Source organism: Papio anubis, chromosome 5, assembly GCF_008728515.1.
Source record: "Papio anubis isolate 15944 chromosome 5, Panubis1.0, whole genome shotgun sequence".
NCBI classification, from domain to species: domain Eukaryota; kingdom Metazoa; phylum Chordata; class Mammalia; order Primates; family Cercopithecidae; genus Papio; species Papio anubis.
The window spans coordinates 47,962,615-47,981,004 of NC_044980.1; the positions used below are offsets into that span (position 1 = coordinate 47,962,615).

Below are 18,390 nucleotides of genomic sequence, written 5' to 3' on the forward strand. Positions count from 1 at the left end.
ATTATTAGTTTTTCTACCTGCTTTCAACATTTGCATTTATTCGTTCATGGATTTGACAAATAATGTGTGAGTTCTCCTGTGTGCCAGGCACTATGTCAGGAGCTGAGAGAGAGTGCTAAATAGGGCAGATGAATATCCACAGATTCAAAAGGTATATTCCAGATTACAACTCCTAAGCAGTGCCCCTCTAAACCTCCCTCTTCTCTTCCCAAAGAACAGCTGGTAGATTTTACGAGAGGTAAAATCCCCTCTTGAACTACAGGTTCTAAAATTTAACCTGGAGCATGTAGCGTGATAGGCATACTTACTCCTGGGTGGAGTTCCTAAGCTAGACTTGGCTCCTGGGAGGTCGTTAAAGATTCAGGAATTCCAAGTTTCATTCTTCTTCAATTATGCCTCTAAATTTAAGAGGTATTAACAGAGTAGCTTTTGGAAATCAAACAAGAGAATTCTGAAATATAGAAAGAAGTCAGGCCACAGAGGAGGACATGAGAATACTAAACTCTGAAGCCTGTAAAAGAAGCCTGTTAAATTTTCATCATTTTCACTAGAGTGTTTGTAATTGTTGATCTTGTATGGAATCGAATAGTTCTAACGAAAAATGTGTTAGGCCTTGGGTCCAAGGATATCATCATTATAAGTGCATAAGTGCCTAGGACAATATAAGTCTCTCTACAGTGCTGCTATTGTGGCCTTTGATCCATGATGTATTAGTTACTTATTTATTGATTTATAAAAATGAACTGTTAAGCTTTTCTTAAGAAGTCCAAGGGCACATGAACAAAATGTAAGAAATATATAGCCACAAAAAATAAACCATGAAGTATAAACTAGAACCCCTAATGACCAGGGCACTCTGCCTAGGTAAGTAGGATTCATCAAAAATACACTTTCTAGACACACCCTGAATGTCAACAAACAAGAACTCTGTAAAACCCAAAGAAGGAAGTTATATAATAAGGGCTTATATGAGACATAATATACATTGGCAAAACCTTGATCTAAACATGATGAATTTATTTACATTTGGCCCTTCTTCAGAGACGGGCCTGAGACTCTCACCAGAAAGTATGATGAGTATGATATCTTAAACACCAGCAGGGCCAGAGGTCGCGTACTTGGCTTTCAGTATTTATTATTATTTTAAGCCAATTAAAATAATTTGGTTTCATAGTGGAAAGATTCCATTAAATAATAGCTTTGTTCACTCTGAGCGCAGATTGTGTGGTTCTTCACTGAGTAGGATAGAACTGGAGAAATAGAGAGGGCAGAGATTGGAGGATTGTCTGAAATCACCTCTGCCCAACAAATAGAGCAGAAATCTGCTGAATTGGGTCTATATCATCAACTATTTCAATAGGCATAGGTCAAAACATAAATATTTATTGTTGTTAATTTTTCTCTATGACCTAAAATTTTAAAACATGTAACTCCTATTTTTAACAGCATCTGATTTTATCTCAGTATTTAACTGCTTAGCGCCAAAAACAAGTTACAGATATATTGTCCTTCGCTTTTCCTTTTTAATCCCAGCTAAAACACAAGGGATTTTGTGATTTCCCAGGATATGACTCAATTTCATTCTGCTAATGATCGTCCCTTGTCTAGAAGCCCACAGTCTTCTGTTAATTTTGGTCTGCTATAGACAGCCAATTAAAATTGGCCAAATAAGCCAAAAAAAAAAAAAAAATCAACCAGAGACCAAAATAATCCCTTTTGGCTGTTGCCACAAAATGATTTATGGGATAATCTTAAACTTCCCACTTAATTCTGGCTGTATAGTTCAGTGTTTTTGACCAAAAACACACCAGAGGCTACACACAGTGATTGAATATCCCAAATTTCCTACAATATGATAGGCTTTAAAACTACATAGATATGTTAGAGTTGTAACTCAGTGAATTAAGGCAATACTTTGGTCACCTGTGTATTGGTTGAACTAAACTTTGAATATGGCACCATTGCCATATCACTAAGGAAGCTCCCTTAGAAAATGAGTATACATTAGGATTATGTAGCTTCTTACTGGTCCCACAGTAAGGACTCACAGCTCTGCAGGAAATCCCAGAATCTTTTGTCATTACTCTTCAACAGGTGCATGCCCATGACCACTTCTTCCTGCTCAGCTTAATAAGCACTCAAGTCTACAGGACTGCCAGAAATGGCTCTGTTATTCTCTCAACACGCTATCCAGCTAAAACACTCCTACCTATTCACTGTTCCAGGTGTTGGTAGAGCTTTGTCCATTGCTCTTTTTTCTGCCTCAGCAAAGAGGAGAACCAATATCAAAGTTTCATAGTTTTAAATTTAATTATTAAGTTGACTCCAGTATGGTAGATACTTATTACCCCCAAAAGAGGAGAACAATTCAAGTCCTCTCTGGGTGGACTGGCTGATGGAGATCCATTCATACATGCTCCACCTTCTGCTCTAACTCTTCCTATGCCTACTCTGTTGCCTGTTACTATGCTTGTTCTAAAAAGAACTAACTTAGCAGAAGAGTAAAAGACTGTCTAAATGTATCCATCATAATGTTCATATCATAATATCCCCTCAAAGAGAAATCCTAGGTCTCCATATTCTTCGAGCAATCTTCTCCTCACAGTGCCTGTTTTTCCCATCTCTCTGAGGTCTATGTACACATAACTCTGAGACATATGTGTGTCCACATCACTGTCCTCCAAAGGGCAGTCACATTTATAAAGACCTATTACTTTGAATTACATGTGCTTTTTGTCTTTTTCTTGATGCCCACGTCTTAATCAGAAATCCAGCAAGAAACATATGGTACAATCAAAGGGCTAGTGGAAAAAAGTTTAAAGATAATACATGTTATAAAAGTGTGGACCTGATTAAGACTACCAATGAGGGATGGTGAAACATGCAAGGACTAGGTATAGTAGAAAGCCTTTACCTCCCCTAGACTCAAGACAAAAAGAGGATCGTGTTACCCAATGAGAGCGGGAATCATAAGAGAAGGACCACCTAACTAAAATAGCTGTGAATATAGATAAAGTAAGATGGTTACTGCCCAAACTGAGAAGAAACAGGGAGAATAAAAATACCCCACCTACTCTCACTTCCTGTCTGCTAATCTCTAGCTTTGCTGAACTCAAATAGAAACCAGAAGCCAAGGGAGCTTGATTAGTACCGTCCATAAAGAGGCCAGACTTTGGCCAATATGGTGAAACCCCATCTCTACTAAAAATACAAAAATTAACCAGGCATGGTGGCACACGCCTGTAGTCTCAGCGACTCAGGAGGCTATGGCAGAAGAATCACTTGGACCCAGGAGGCGGAGGCTGCAGTGAGCCCAGATCGTGCCATGCATTCCAGCATGGGCGACAGAGCAAGACTCCGTCTAAGAAAACAAAACAGGCCAGGTTTTTGGAGAACGGAGCTGGAAAGAGAAGGGTAAACAATGAATCTGGAGAGGAAAATGAAGAATAATCCACATTGTATTTCAGAAGGCCCTTACTAGTGGATCAAGATGCTCTGTGCCACAAAAGTTAACATTATCATCAAGTTGTAGAGTCTTTGGAGCTAAAGACAGGGCAAGAGGAAATTCTACACATGTGATTGAGATTAAAAATAGTCAGACAAATGAGTTTCAGCCATTAAGGATGCCAGAGCTGGGGAAAGCCAGATTAGCAGGTAAGTCCAAGAATAGCAGATGGGTCAAAACTGGAAGATAAGTCAAGACTCGAAGGCCAGACTGAAATAGGATAAAGTCAGAAGCAAAATGACTTTGGCAATTTCTGCCTAAAGGGCTGACATGTCTATGGCATATGTGATATCAAAAGACACCAGTGGAAAAAAAGCAGCGGAATACCTAGCACAGAGAAAGAAAGTGCTATTAACCGATGACGACTCAAAGATTAAGATGCCACAAATCATATAATATGCTTCATTCAGCTATGTCAGGTGACACAAAAATAAAGAAGGCACAGTTATGGAATGGATGCCAATACAGCATTGATGTAGTGAGAGCTGACTTTATCTCTTTACAATGGATGATACCAGAACTTTAAAAGTCAGCACACTAAAAAAATATCATGCAACCTGCAGGAGTCTTCTAATCTATCAAGAAACCATTCCGAGAATTCATGGAATACAAAAGTATTCTTTAATGCTATTCACCTTCCCTTCCAATAGAGACCAGTTTGCATTTATAAAAACATTATTGGTGACAGTCTCTGAAAAGAGAACAAGTATTGTACATAGAAGACAAAGCCATAGAATAATTCCCTTGGTGGCAGATACCTGGGCATCAAGATGACCTATATTCTTCCGTAATTTTTACTGTTAATTGTCATAAAAACTGAAGTCTGTTGTTGCAAAGTGCTAGTTGTTTTGAGTGGATGCAGAGCAGAAGGAAGCCAGGAAGTATAAGCAGAAAGCAATTACCAGAGTTAGAGGTCAGGGTCGAAGATGAAAGAACAGTCATTCCTACATGCCAAACAGGAGGAAAACCAGGAGCTTTCAGTTTAGTGGCAGAATCACTGAAGGAATATGGTGTGAGGCAATGGTTCAGGTAGTGAAAAAGAATGGGTATGTAGCAACTCGGCAAAAATGATCCAAGATGGAAGTCAAATGGCAGTAAGTTGACCCAGGCTGGGTTTTAGCTGCTAAGCCCAGCCTCTCTCAGTTTTACCAGCTTCATTCTACTGTTGTAAAGAATAGTCACCTGTATTTGCCACTGTTTTGCCATATTGTCAGCTAGGAGGCTATGGCTGAGTTCTGAAATGTAGCTAAAAGTTGACATAGGCTGGTGGCTATGAGAATGCAAAAAATAAATAAATAAATAGAGTAATATGTCAAAACATAACCAGACACAAATCCCAGCAAGCAAGCAAGCAAGAAAGAGTAACATCTGTTCAATGCATTCTGGTCCAAAACAAATCAGGGCAGCAGAAAACCAGGTGTCATCCCTTAACCAAATTTAATAACTTCTGTTTCCCTTTTCAGTTTTTTCTTTGTCTTATTTAACAAAATTGTGTATGCCAAGTGGATATTCGAACATTGGCTGCTAGCAAATGCTTTTATTCCTTCATTTGATAATAAGAATGAAGTAACTTTACAAGAAAAGAAAACAGCATTTGTGATCGTAATAAGTGGAACCTGAGTACTCATAAATTTTGTCATAAATTCACAAAATTGATACATTCTTTTGTGTTACAGAAAATGTGTATAAGATAATGAGTTGAATGATACCTTGAAAAGATTAATCATGAAAAGCAACTAAATTTATAATGTTCAAAAGTCATGTTTTGATGTTTGTCTTCATTGCCTGGAATTGAGTACTTAAATCCAAAGAGGAAGACTGACTGAAATTTTTACAGAAGCCATGTGTCAAAGCAAAACAAAACAAACACTATGCTAACAAAAATACAATATCGCCCTTCAGGGAGAAAAAGTGATTAAATGCCTCTGCCGTATTTCTTTACCCAACATGTGGCTCAAAAACAAATGATAAGTGCTCTGAGAATAAACTAATGTGAAACTATAGAAGAAAAATTCCAAATATTTTCCATTTTTTCCTTTGGGAATGATTAGGAGCCACTGTGGTAAAGAGAGGTTGGATTTATCCCAGCACTGTATTGTGAAGAGCAGTGCAAAATCAGAGCAAAAATGAGGCAACAGGTGACCCCGCAGAAGTCAACAGCTTTTGTTTATCCAGGTATCTATGTAGCAGAGATGATAAAACCGACAATGAATCTCTTTGTCCTGGAAATTAAACCGGAAATCTCAAAACTGTGTTTTCAATGTTTCTTGGCTTTCATTCTATTAGAAATCCTACCACATTTCAGTATTTTTATTCTTGACTTGAATGAAATCAGAAAGCAGAGAGGCACTTGAGAATTCTGTTTTTAAATAAAAGTAAACATTTCCAAGTGAGTTTAGGTCTCTGTTTAGTATTTTTGCGACCCAATTACTGAAATTAAATGTTCCACAGATGTCATATGTCTTCATGGCATGAGTTTATTGAACCCAGATCAGGTTAATTTTAATAGGAATGTTAATATGTGTCTGCAAGGTGTTTAATAAGCATTTCATAGTATACTTTTAAATGCTTGTTCAAGAATTGTGCAAACAGTAGTCTTTGGGTTTTACTTTTCATTTTTCACGGTGACTGCTGAGAACTTGGGTGTACTAACTTACATATTTAGGCACCTGGGTGAAAGGTTACTCTAGCTTATTTCTCTTCATTTGGATGCAAGCTATGTAGATGGCAACCCCAGATACTTCTGAACTGACTTTATCATTCAGCAAATGAGTTATTCCATGGGAAGCTAAACCTTTTCTAAAATGTAGTTTGAATCAAAAAGACCTGACTAAGAGACTAATTTTGGAATAGAGGATAATCTCTCTTGAATTTATTTTCCTATGGCTATCTTACTGGGTTACATATTTGCGGCTGGATCTGACTTCTAATAGTAACATCACCACTGAAGGATTATGAGTCACTTTGTCCCCTGGATCCACACTGCAGAGGAGTTGCTTGGCTGTTCCAGCTGATGACTGAGGGAGGGTCTCTATCTGTCAAAGGGTAAAGGAAGGATGATTAAACACTGACACAGTCATCTACATGACCTTAGGCACATTTTAAATTTTTATCTGTTCTTGCCTTTTTCTCTTCTGTGTTTCCTTAATGGTTAGAGCTTGCAGACTAATTTACTTACCAGAGCAGAATTTGTCATTTAAAACTGTGATCACCGTTGTATCTTTGCTTCATGGTGGGACAAGTAAGAATTAATACTTCCATTATTATAATGTGACCTGCAGTGGCTAGAGAGGAACTAGCTGACCGTGGTGTCATTATTATTATACCACTTTTTCTTTTTCCTTAATCTCTTTCACTGAAAATGGCAGAAACTTCTTAATTTCAAAACCAATCATCTGTACTCAGGAAAAGGCACAGAAGTGCTATTTGCCTGTGACTTTGGTAATGCTGCCACCAGTAAACTGTCTCTCAGAGACAGCCATTGTATGGATTCACCACTGTATGGAATCTAGTTTAACATTATAAGATTACCCAAAAGTTACCAACAAGCAAAAATAATCTTTGGATACTGTCTATTCCCTGCCCACAATTCTACCTGCTGGTATGCTGGTGTCAAAATAAGAATATCTCCATGTAATATTATGTCAACTTGGTGCTGAAAGAGTGAATTAAGCAGAAACAGAAAGAAATAATCAAATCCAAACTTGGAAAGGGAATGGCTTTGATTCTCTCACACATTTTGGGCTCCTCATTCTAATCTATGGAAGTTTCAAGTGTAGTACACACACGTCCCATCTGTTTTAGGCAAAGTACTAACTCTTCCCTAATAAAAACTGTGAACTCCCTCTAAGTCCACACACAAGCTACACAATGTGTTCTGTTTAATCATGTCTCAGGCACTGGGGAAGTAAACCACAGTTACCCCACTGAAATCTAAAAAAACGTTTTATAGGCCAGGCACAGTGGCTCATGCCTGTCTGTAATCCCAGCACTTTGGAAGGCGGAAGCAGGAGGATCACCTGAGGTCAGGAATTTGAGACCAGCCTGACCAACATAGTGAAATCTCATCTCTACTAAAAATACAAAAAATTAGCCAGGCATAGTGGTGGACACCTGTAAACCCAGCTACTCGTGAGCCTGAGTGAGGCAGGAGAATTATTTGAACTCAGGAGACAGATTTTGCAGTGAGCTGAGATCGCACCACTGCACTCCAGCCTGGGTGACAGAGCGAGACTCCATCTCAGAAAATAAAAAAAATAAAAAATAAATAAAGATAAAATAAAGAATGTTGTGCTTGGTGGTTCAAGTAGACTTGGTGGTGTGCAGCCCAAGAGGGAGTTCAAAATTCCTGTTAGGGAAGAGAAATACCACATGACAGGGAGATTGCCTTAAAATGGAGTTTCCTTTTACTAAAAGTTAGTGATAGCAGAGAGACAAAGAGAATTTGGTTCAATTTTGACTTTGAAAATATTGTTACAAAAAGAACTACAGCACTCTCTCCAAAATGCTTAATATCGTATTAGTTGGTCACAAGGCTGGGCAGGCTTCCTGGCCAAACTCAACAAAGGAACACTAAAGGAAAGTAATTCAATGACAGACCATGTATAATAGTTTCAGAATGCAAAAAGAACAAGCATGAGCTATGACTAAACATTGTAGACTTAGGCAGAAATGTTTAGTTTCATTGTAGTAAAAGATTTCCGGATGTTAATTCAACCAACGTATCTGCTGAAACTGATTAGAGAGGATGGTAGTTGTAGTTGCAGAATCCGGAATTCCACAGCACTGACTGTACAACGTCAATTCCATTTCTGCGAAACCAACTGCTATTATCTAATTTCTTTCCTATTACTTTTGACTCTTGATGACAAATATGCAAGGAATGGTGCCAAAATCCAGTTGGCACTTCATTATCTAAACTTGTTCCATGATGCCTAAGGTTTAAAATATTTGATTTTGTTATAGCAAAAAATAAAAATTGTGAGTAAAACTCATGGGAATGTTAGGATAACATGGAAATTGGTAAACCAAGAGCTAAAAATATTACTAATGGTCTTATTTTCTGCCGACGCTACTAATGCAATGAATGTTAGGAAAGCTGTTCAATCTTTCTTAAAAATTTTTCTGTGGTTAAGCAAAAGTAATGTTTACCTGATAGTTTGCTTAAAGAACAGCTAAAAAATTTGATAACTAAAGATATTTCCAAGTCTATTATACAGTTGCACATAACTTAAAAAAGGGATTAACACTGAGTAATTTAATGTATAAATATAAAAAGTGAATACATTATTAAGCTTTTACATATATTTCCAATTTTTCACTTAATCAGTGACCCATCTACACATATGAGCAAATGTACAGTTACACAAAAAAACACTGAAATAGACACAATCACACACTCCAGCCACCAACTCTATGCCTAGTCTTGTTCCTCTCTCTACTCACTCCTGTGGTTTCTAGAACCAAGACCTGACTGGACAGTAGACAGAAAGAAATCATAAATTGTCAATAGAGCATGTTAAGACTTTTTTTCAGCTTTTTACTACAGAACATTTTAAATGTATAAAATGGTAGGCTGAACTGATAATGAACTAGTCCCAGAAAGTAGCTTCAACAATTATCAACTAAGGGTTAATCTTATTTGATCCATATTCCCATCTACTTTTCCTTTCTATATTCTTTCAAAGCATATCTCAGATATCATATTATTGTATCCACAAATGTTTCACAACATTCTCCATAAAATAATTACTCTTTTAAAAAATAACCAAAAACTCATAATATCAACTAAAGCAATTAACAATAATTCTATAATAACAAATAGCCCACCCATGTCCAAAATGTCTAACTGTCTCTTTTTTTAACAGTTAGTGTCAACTCTTTTTGAAAAATCTTTAGGGAATATTTAGCCATCTTCCTTTCCATAGCTTGTGTACTCATGCGAAAATCAGCATGGACAGAATATGACTTGGATCACAGAAGAAAGCTGAGTTGAATATGTGGTCACTCTCCATTTTAAATGATGTAATTCTTGGTCAAAGGCTCACAACTATTAGTTGCTTACTTGCTTATGGAAAAAAGAAATCAAATAGTGCACATTCGTTTCTAAAAGAAGTCAGGAAAAATCCAACAAGTTTTGTAGAAAAGATAATCTTTGAGCCAAAGAGTAATAGATGTTTGAGAATGCAGAGCTTCACTGAAGCTGTCTTTCCCCAAAGGAGTGCAGAGAACACAAAGGAACCTTGCAGTTAAGAAGGAAGGACTGCTAGTTAAGGGCACATCCTCTTCCCACAGCTCACACATCAGCCAGCTTTCTTCTGCAAATGTCGTATCTCCCTCCAACAGCAAACCAAAGTTTCCAAAGTGAATTTCAAAGTATTAGAATTTACAATTGATTTTAAGCACATCAATTTGGAAGCAGATTTTAAATCCCAAATCGGAGATGTGTCTTGGACCTTGGCTTGCCTCCCTCTGTTGGTAGGGATATATAAACTACTTTCTTGAGCTATTAGTTATTAAGCATGAAAATATATATTATTAATAAATGTTTATACGCATTAATATCCTGAATATAATAAAAACCAGTCACTTTCTTTTTATTACCCAGAATTTGAGACCGCGTACTCCTTGAAAAATTCTGTACAGAAGGAACGATGAAGGGCTGCTGCCCTGGGAACAGTGTAGCATCCCATTCCAACATGTGGGGACTTTCCTGTCTGCTTTGGATAGTGGGGGGCTTCATACAAGCTGTGAAAGGTTCATCACTACGGCTGCAAGAGAAGGAAATATCCTCTATTCATTTTCAACAGGAGTGGGGATAACTTAAAATAAATGACACATCGATAATAAAACCATTAACAGAAGAACAAAGTAATGTAATTTCTAAAGGAGATAGATGTACTATAATAGAACATAAGAGATGGAGAGTGTCTGCAACCAAGCATAGCATATAGGTCTGTTTCCCTAAAATCAGGAAAAGGAGATTTATTTTTCTTATCAATACTTATAAAAATGTAGAAGTCTTTGGAATATCTCCAAATAGTTTTTAGCTTTGAATAATTAGAAAAGCTTGGCATAATTGATGAATGTATGTTTATCTGTTCTAAACCTGAATTCCAAGTTAATCAGTCAAATTTTATTCCTTTTCTTCAAGAACACCAGGAATTTCTTGGTTTTACTAATATTCCTATACATCTGCCCTTTGTTATTATAATAGGATATATATTCTTATGACTTGCATGCAAAGTGTTCCCAACTGTTCCTAGGCCATGTTGCCATTTACAAGAATCACTAATTATACAGATTTGGATGTGGATTTAGAACTGCTTATGATCCTTGGGAGATGCTTCAGAACACTCTTTTGGGTCATTTACACCAAAACAAATCAATAATGATGACCAGCCAAACGAAGCAAATAATTGATCCATTTCATTCCTTCTCTTGGCTATAGTAGTCCAGGTCATTTTCATTTTCAGGTAACAAGACTAAGAAACTCATCATCATTTTTTAATCTATTCAGAAATATTTTTTAAATGTAAACATATGACAGTGGATCAAAATATAGTCAGTAGGGGGAAGTATCCTCATGAGTTCATGAATTATGTGCTAATTATTTTCCCTTGTGTTGTTCTAAAAACCTGAGTACACTAATAATATGTAAGTAAAATTTCTTACGGCTACATAAAACAAAAACCTAATTAAACTCACTAAAAATAAATAAATAAGTAAATAATAAATAAATAAATAAGGAGGGTGCAAGGGAAGAAATCAGGACATTTTGTTAGGAAACGTCCTAGAAATGTTCAGCTGGGTTAGATGGGACTGGCTCTCCTGATTTCAGAGGATGAACCAGCACCTCTCTCCCTTCCCTTCCTTATTGGTCTTCAGGTTTCTTGTTTCTACTTCTTTTCAGCATCTGTTCCATTCTCTTCTAGGCTGAATGGCTTAATCTATAAGATTCTTTTTTTTTTTTTTTTTTTTTTTTTGAGACGGAGTCTTGCTCTGTAGCCCGGGCTGGAGTGCAGTGGCCGGATCTCAGCTCACTGCAAGCTCCGCCTCCTGGGTTTGCGCCATTCTCCTGCCTCAGCCTCCGGAGTAGCTGGGACTACAATCTATAAGATTCTTGAATGCTTCTCCTCCATTATCTGAGTTTACGGGTAGGTTTGGCCTGCTATGTCACATACTCAGGGCCCAATTCTCTTTGACTCCCAGCTCCCTACCATTGACTGGATTACACAGGGTTCTAGGACTTGTTGGGTGTCATCATTCCTACATTTATTTACTAAAGGAGTAAATGTTTTGGGAGAACTACCATAGGCCAATATGCAAAAGAGGCTGGAGATTTAGAAAGTATCAAGATGGTTCTCCTGGAGGAGAAAATGGGTCAGTGATTAAGATCCAAATGATATGAGTGTGTGGTAGTTTTAGTAAGTGTGGGAACACTGAGTCAGGGGCTTTGAAAGCCTGGCGATATCAAAAAATACTTTCCGTTTCTCTCCTATGCCCTACTGTTGCCTGTACATAGATCTGGAAATTGCTCATTCATTCATTTACATATCTATTGCTCATTGACTAAAAACTCCTCCAGAGTAGGGTGCATGTTTTACTCATCTTTATCCCCGATAACAGTAATCTTTGATGACTAAATAATATATGAAATGATGCTTGAACTGAGATATCAAATGCAAGCAGAAAATGGGTTAAAAGAAAAAAAAAGAAGGAGGTAGCATCTTGCTACTGCAGGTAACCAGGTTTCAGAGACATGACAGGCTGCAGTACATTCAAGAAACTGCAAGCAATTCAGAGAGGCTGGGGTTTCCAGGCTCATGGAGAATGGAGGAAAATGGGGCTGGGATGTTGACCAGGTTTGAAAGCTTCATGAACAAGTTTTGACCAAAGGCAATGGGGAGCCATTAAAAATTTTAAGCAATACTCATCAGATCGGAAGTACGTCTTCTAAAGTACATTCTAATAGTCACGTGCTGATGGATTGTAGTGACACAGCTCCATCTCAGGGAGAGTCTTCAGGGACTCTTGGGAATACAAGTAAAAATGGACCAATCAAGTCACTTCTGACCCAGACCACAGCCCCATCCTTGGGCACAACTTAGTACAGCTCCAATGGTGAAAACCCCTTCAGAATGACATAGGCCGCTTGCTGGTCAAATTCCTATTTCTTAAGAACCAGCATCTACATCACAACAGCACAATTTTATTTTCTCACAAGCTTCTTGATCTGTCCTCACAAAAACATTTAGATTTTTTTCTTTTCTTTTTTTTTTTTTGAGATGTAATTTCACTCTTGTTGTCCAGGCTGGAGTGCAATGGCATGATCTCAGCTCACTGCAACCTCTGCCTCCCAGGTTCAAGCAATTCTCTTGACTCAGCCTCCCAAGTAGCTGGAATTACAGGCATGCACCACCATGCCCAGCTAATTTTGTAGTTTTAGTAGAGACAGGGTTTCTCCATGTTGGTCAGATAGGTCTCCAACTCCCAAATTCAGGTGATCCGCCCACCTTGGCCTCCCAAAGCGCTGGGATTACAGGTGTGAGGCACTGCACCCAGCCAACATTTAGATTTTAATTAATTAAATTTTCCTTCCAACATAGTATTTTCCTAAGAGCCTACTCCATGGAGGTCTTGGAAGACCTAGCCATTCAGCCTCCACTCCTGGAAAGGCCTTGCTCTTTCTATTTCCACTTTCCTCGAGGCACAAAAGCAAACACATAAGGACAAGGAGAGCAAAACTAGTAATGTCCACTGGAGTGTGTGAAACTGTTAAGGTAGTCATCACTGCATGAAATATGACCTTTCCCATCCAAGTTTCCACTCCAATAGAGAAATGAGGTTGGACTGTATTTTACATTGTCCTCCACTTGGTGCAATTGTCTCCATTCTGACATTTTTATAAATTTAAAACAAAGAATCTTTGGGCTTTCCTGATACCGACATCAAATTCTGCCTGTAATTATGTCCACATTCACCAACTAAGCCACTGTTCTCTATTTGAGTAAGTCACCAGCTATGACGATATTGAGGAAAGAGCCCCCCATCTAGCATCATACCCAGCCCTACCCAGGCTTGTGTAAGCTGGAATGCTTCCTAATGTAGCCGTCAGCCTCAGTTTTCTCATTTGTAAAAAGAAAAAGGAAGATAGATGTTAATTCTAAATGATGGCCTTTAGCAACCCTTCTGACTCTTTGATGCTTTGATAAATGCCCAAATGAAACCTGAGATACAAAATGGCACATGCCATTACATGTGAGCAAAAGAGAGTTCAACGTTCATCACAGTATCCTCCTCCCCACCCCCAAGGTTTACTTTAGGTTCAGAAAGGCTGCAGACTCATCAGAAGGCAAACCACAATAACAAAAAGAAAGTTCTCCTAAAAACTGGTATGCCAATGTTTCCCTTTTAGTTAAAGTAAGTGGGCAGAAATATTTTTCTCTTTTCATTGTCTTTGTTTGCATTTGCTTTTTTCTACATTTTCTATTTTTAAATAGATAATACATGTACATTGTACAAACTCCAAACGGTTGTTCAGTGAAATTAATGTAAATCACCCTTCCTTCTTTCTCCCTCCCTTTACCCCAGCCACCCAGTTTATCTACCCTGAGGCAACCACTGTTCCTTGTCACAATTACTTCTGCTAATAGATATCATCAGAAGTATTTTTTATTAATGCAAAAATAATTCCTAGTTGCATTAACATTGCCTTCATTTGAGCAGGTGATTACAGTAAACATATAAGGCATGTGGGCCTATTTGTTTGCTCTAGTTCCTGCTTAACTGTTTCCTTTGGCTTGAGTGCCTTGAGGTAAATCCAAGGTCAACGTCTAGCTGAGTCAATGTACAATGGTGACACAGCAACACATTTAAGACATCTGGTAAGCAGGGAAGCCAGGCAGGAAGAGTTAAGAATGGAAATTTCTTCACTCTACCCACAGTTCTTTACAATGAGAGGCACCTGCTTTAAATATACAAACTTAAATAAGAGCCACTGACTCAGAAAGCTCTACTTCCCTAAAGAACTTGGGGGACCCAAGTGTAAGTCTGCAGAAATCACTTGGAACCTTCCAATGAAGAAATTGACTTTAAGGGAAGCTCAGTTCGTTTTTACTGGTTTGCAAGAAACCACAATTTAATGTTAAACACGGCACACAAAATGACTGTTCTGCTTAGCAGAGACCAATCAAGAGCCAAAGCCTGTGGAGAACCAATCAACAGCAGGGGAGGTGCAGGAATTCCAGCAGAAAGGACAATAAAACTGGCTAACATAATTTAAAGAGAGTCTATTGCATCCCTTAGCACCTACTCACTGACAGTGTTAATGACATCCCTTCAGGGAAAGAATTTTCTACCTAAGAAGAAACGTAAAAATTGAACTTTACAAATGAAGCCAAAGATGACACAATATAATGCAAGGAAACAAGCCTTCAAAAGCTTGCATTGTTAGTATTTTGGCATTGTGTTTCTGATGGGCCGAAACACATTATGAATAAAACAAGACTAGATGATGCAAGAGAATGTAACTGATCAAATACAAATTTCAGGTCTTGTTTGTTTCCATTACATCCACAGTGCCAGTTTTAGAGGTTACTTTTCAGTCTTTATTAGGGCAACCTGAAGACATTAGACTTTCTATTGCAGTGGTTTATAACAAAACCTCTTCTAATAGATATTAGTATTAGATATTAAAGAGAAGATAATAAGAAAACATGAGATTTAACTATGAGATCCAAAATATGTTTGCATAAGTTAAGTTTTAGTGACTTCAAGTGTTGAACTGAATAACAATTTATATGATCCAAACACAAACAACCTAACCAGTGCATTGCAGATCATCAACATCAAGTTCTCTTGTTCTTTAAGGAGTTCTCCAAGTTCTCTAAGGAGCTGATATATTTTTCCGATTCTCTTTTCCCTAATTATGTTTCCCCAGGGTTGTTCTAATGTGCAAGAATCATGCGGAAAGAATCTTCCTAGCTTTCCCTCCCACAAGAATTATGTCCACTTGACTTGGCGCAGAAGAGACCTGAAGTAAAACCCTGACATGGCCCTAACACCTTTGAAATGTAGAAGCTTTAAGATATACTAATCTGAGTTACTAAAGATCCTAAAGAAATTTAGCTCATTTGAGCCCTATTGATAGATTCAATAATTGTTGGCTCTTCTAAACATTGAGTCATTATTTCTAGAAAGTTATGTCAAACTTTGCCATTTTTTTTTTGGTTAAATGATTTATAGAGGTCAACTTAACCTCTAGACTGGTTTCATTGATGTGCACAGTCTTTAGTCCAGGAGAATTTAAATGTGAATACTATTATAGATAAGTGGCTTAAAATTTTTTCTACCATGTTACTATTACAAAAACAGAGACATAGACCAATAGAACAAAATAGAGATATCAGAAATAAGACCTCACATCTACAACCATCTGATCTTCAACAAACCTGACAAAAACAAGCAATGGGGAAAGGATTCCCTGTTTACTAAATGGTGCTGGGAAAACTGGCTAGCCACATGCAGAAGATCAAAACTGGACCCCTTCCTTACACCTTATACAAAAATTAACTCAAGATGAATTAAAGACTTAAATATAAAATCCAAAACTATAAAAATCCTAGAAGAAAATCTAGACAACACCATTCAGGACATAGGCACGGGCAAAGATTTCATGAGGAAAAAAAAAAAAAAAAAAAAACAACTACAACAAAAGCCAATATTGGCAAACGGGATCTAATTAAACTAAAGAGCTTCTGCACAGCAAAAGAAACTATCACCAGAGTGAACAGACAACCTACAGAATGGGAGAATATTTTTGCAATCTATTCATCTGACATAGATTTAATATCTGGAATCTACAATGAACTTAAACAAATTTACAAGAAAAAAAACAAGCAACCCCATTAAAAAGCAGACAAAGTACATGAACAGACACTTCTCAAAAGAAGACATTATGCATCCAACAAACATATGAATAAAAGCTCAACATCACTGATCATTAGAAGAATGCATATCAAAACCACAATGAGATATAGTCTCGCACCAGTCCGAATGGCAATTGTTAAAAAGTCAACAAACAACAGATGCTGACAAGGCTGTGGAGAAATAGGAATGCTTCTACATTTTTGGTGGGAATGTAAATTAGTTCAAGCATTATGTAAGATGGTGTGGCGATTCCTCAAAGACGTAGAATCAGAAATACCATTTGAGTCAGCAATTCCATTGCTGGGTATATACTCAAAGGAATACAAATCATTCTATTATAAAAATACATGCATGTGTATGATCATTGCAACACCATTCACAATAGCAAAGACATGGAATCAACCCAAATACCCATCAATGAGAGACTGGATAAACAAAATGTGGTACATATACACCATGGAATACTATGCAGTAATAAAAATGAATGAAATCATGTCCTTTGCAGAAACATGGATGGAGCTGAAAGCCATTATCCTTAGCAAACTTACACAGGAACAGAAAACCAAACACTACATGTTCTCACTTCTAAGTGGGATCTGAACAATGAGAACCCATGGACACAGGGAGGGGAACAATGCACACTGAAGCCTGTCAGTGGGGCGGGGCGAGGGAGAGCATCAGGAAAAATAGCTAATGCATGTGGGGCTTAATATCTAGGTGATGGGTTGTGACAAACCTGCACATTCTGTATGTATATCCCAGGACTTAAAATTAAATTAAATTTTTAAAAAAATTCTACCATGACCAAGAGTAAGAAATATAATTTATACAATCACCCAGACACACAGATATATATGTATACATATATATATATATATATATATATATGCTCACATACTTATATATCTAAAACAAAATTTCACAAAATTGGACTTTTCTTTGCAAAGAGAAATGTATATTTTCTCATATATATAGATATATAGATAGATAGGCAGTCAACTCTCATTATTCTTGGGAGTTATTTTCTATAAAATCACCATGAACCCTGAATTAGCTAAACCATTGCTCAAACAGGAAATGCAGGGTTAGAGTCCTCTGAATTTCAGGTACAATATTTTCCTCAACTGATCAATACATATTCTTGTTTTGTGTGTGTTTCTGTTTCAAGACATCTAATTTAACATATGTTGTTGATTTATTAACATTGAACTCACAGCTAACAGCACTATGGCTCATGCCTGAACAAAGTTTATCAAATATGTTTTCTCCATAAGGTACATCACAGCCTTCTTGCACTTAGGAATGTTAGAAACACTTCAACACTACATTTTAAACACTGAAATTACCAACAAAATGTGCAAAAATGCAGAAAAACATGGCACTAAATGGATTGTAAAAGGACACTTATTTACAGCATGAGAGCTGAAACAAGAAGGTAGAGCATCACCTTGTTTGTCCTCAGCTGAAAACATGTGAGTTGGGCAACTCAAATTTTTCTGTGCTCTGTGTATACCTGCAAATGACTGTAAAAGCAGCATTAATGTTGACTTTGGAGTTACAAATACATTTTTGTAAGTAGACAAATTTGCAAGTTTTGAATCCACAAATGAGGACCAACTATAAACATGTGTGTGTGCGTATATATATGTGTTTGTGTGTGTATGGCATACACACACACATACCCTACTAATATGATTTTACCACAAACAAATGGGTTTAGATTGGCAGCTTGAAAAACCCTACAATAAAGTAAGCAATGTCAGAATTTTGACTTGACCATGAATTTATCTTCATATCTGAATAAATGAAAAAAGTATTAATACTGAGGATCTCATTAAACAAAACTACATCAGAATGATGTAGAAATCATGAAATCAGCAACGCATTATCAACATTGTGCACATGTTTGCAATCCCACCAATGAGGAAATATTTTGGTATGCTAATTACAAATAA

General features: G+C 37.2%; 1 long non-coding RNA gene across 2 annotated transcripts in view; it reads right to left on the minus strand.

Moving 5' to 3' along the window:
- LOC110743460 overlaps nucleotides 1-18,390 on the minus strand; it is a 91,537-nt gene that overhangs the window by 21,692 nt on the left and 51,455 nt on the right. Inside the window, exons 2-3 of one of the 2 annotated variants that reach the window (XR_002522546.2) lie at nucleotides 10,109-10,275; nucleotides 6,401-6,540 (exon numbers count right to left, since the gene is read on the minus strand). This is a non-coding gene — a long non-coding RNA (uncharacterized LOC110743460). Of the gene's footprint in view, nucleotides 1-6,344; nucleotides 6,541-10,108; nucleotides 10,276-18,390 lie in introns of those variants that run through there. The other variant, XR_002522545.2, reaches the window with a different exon arrangement.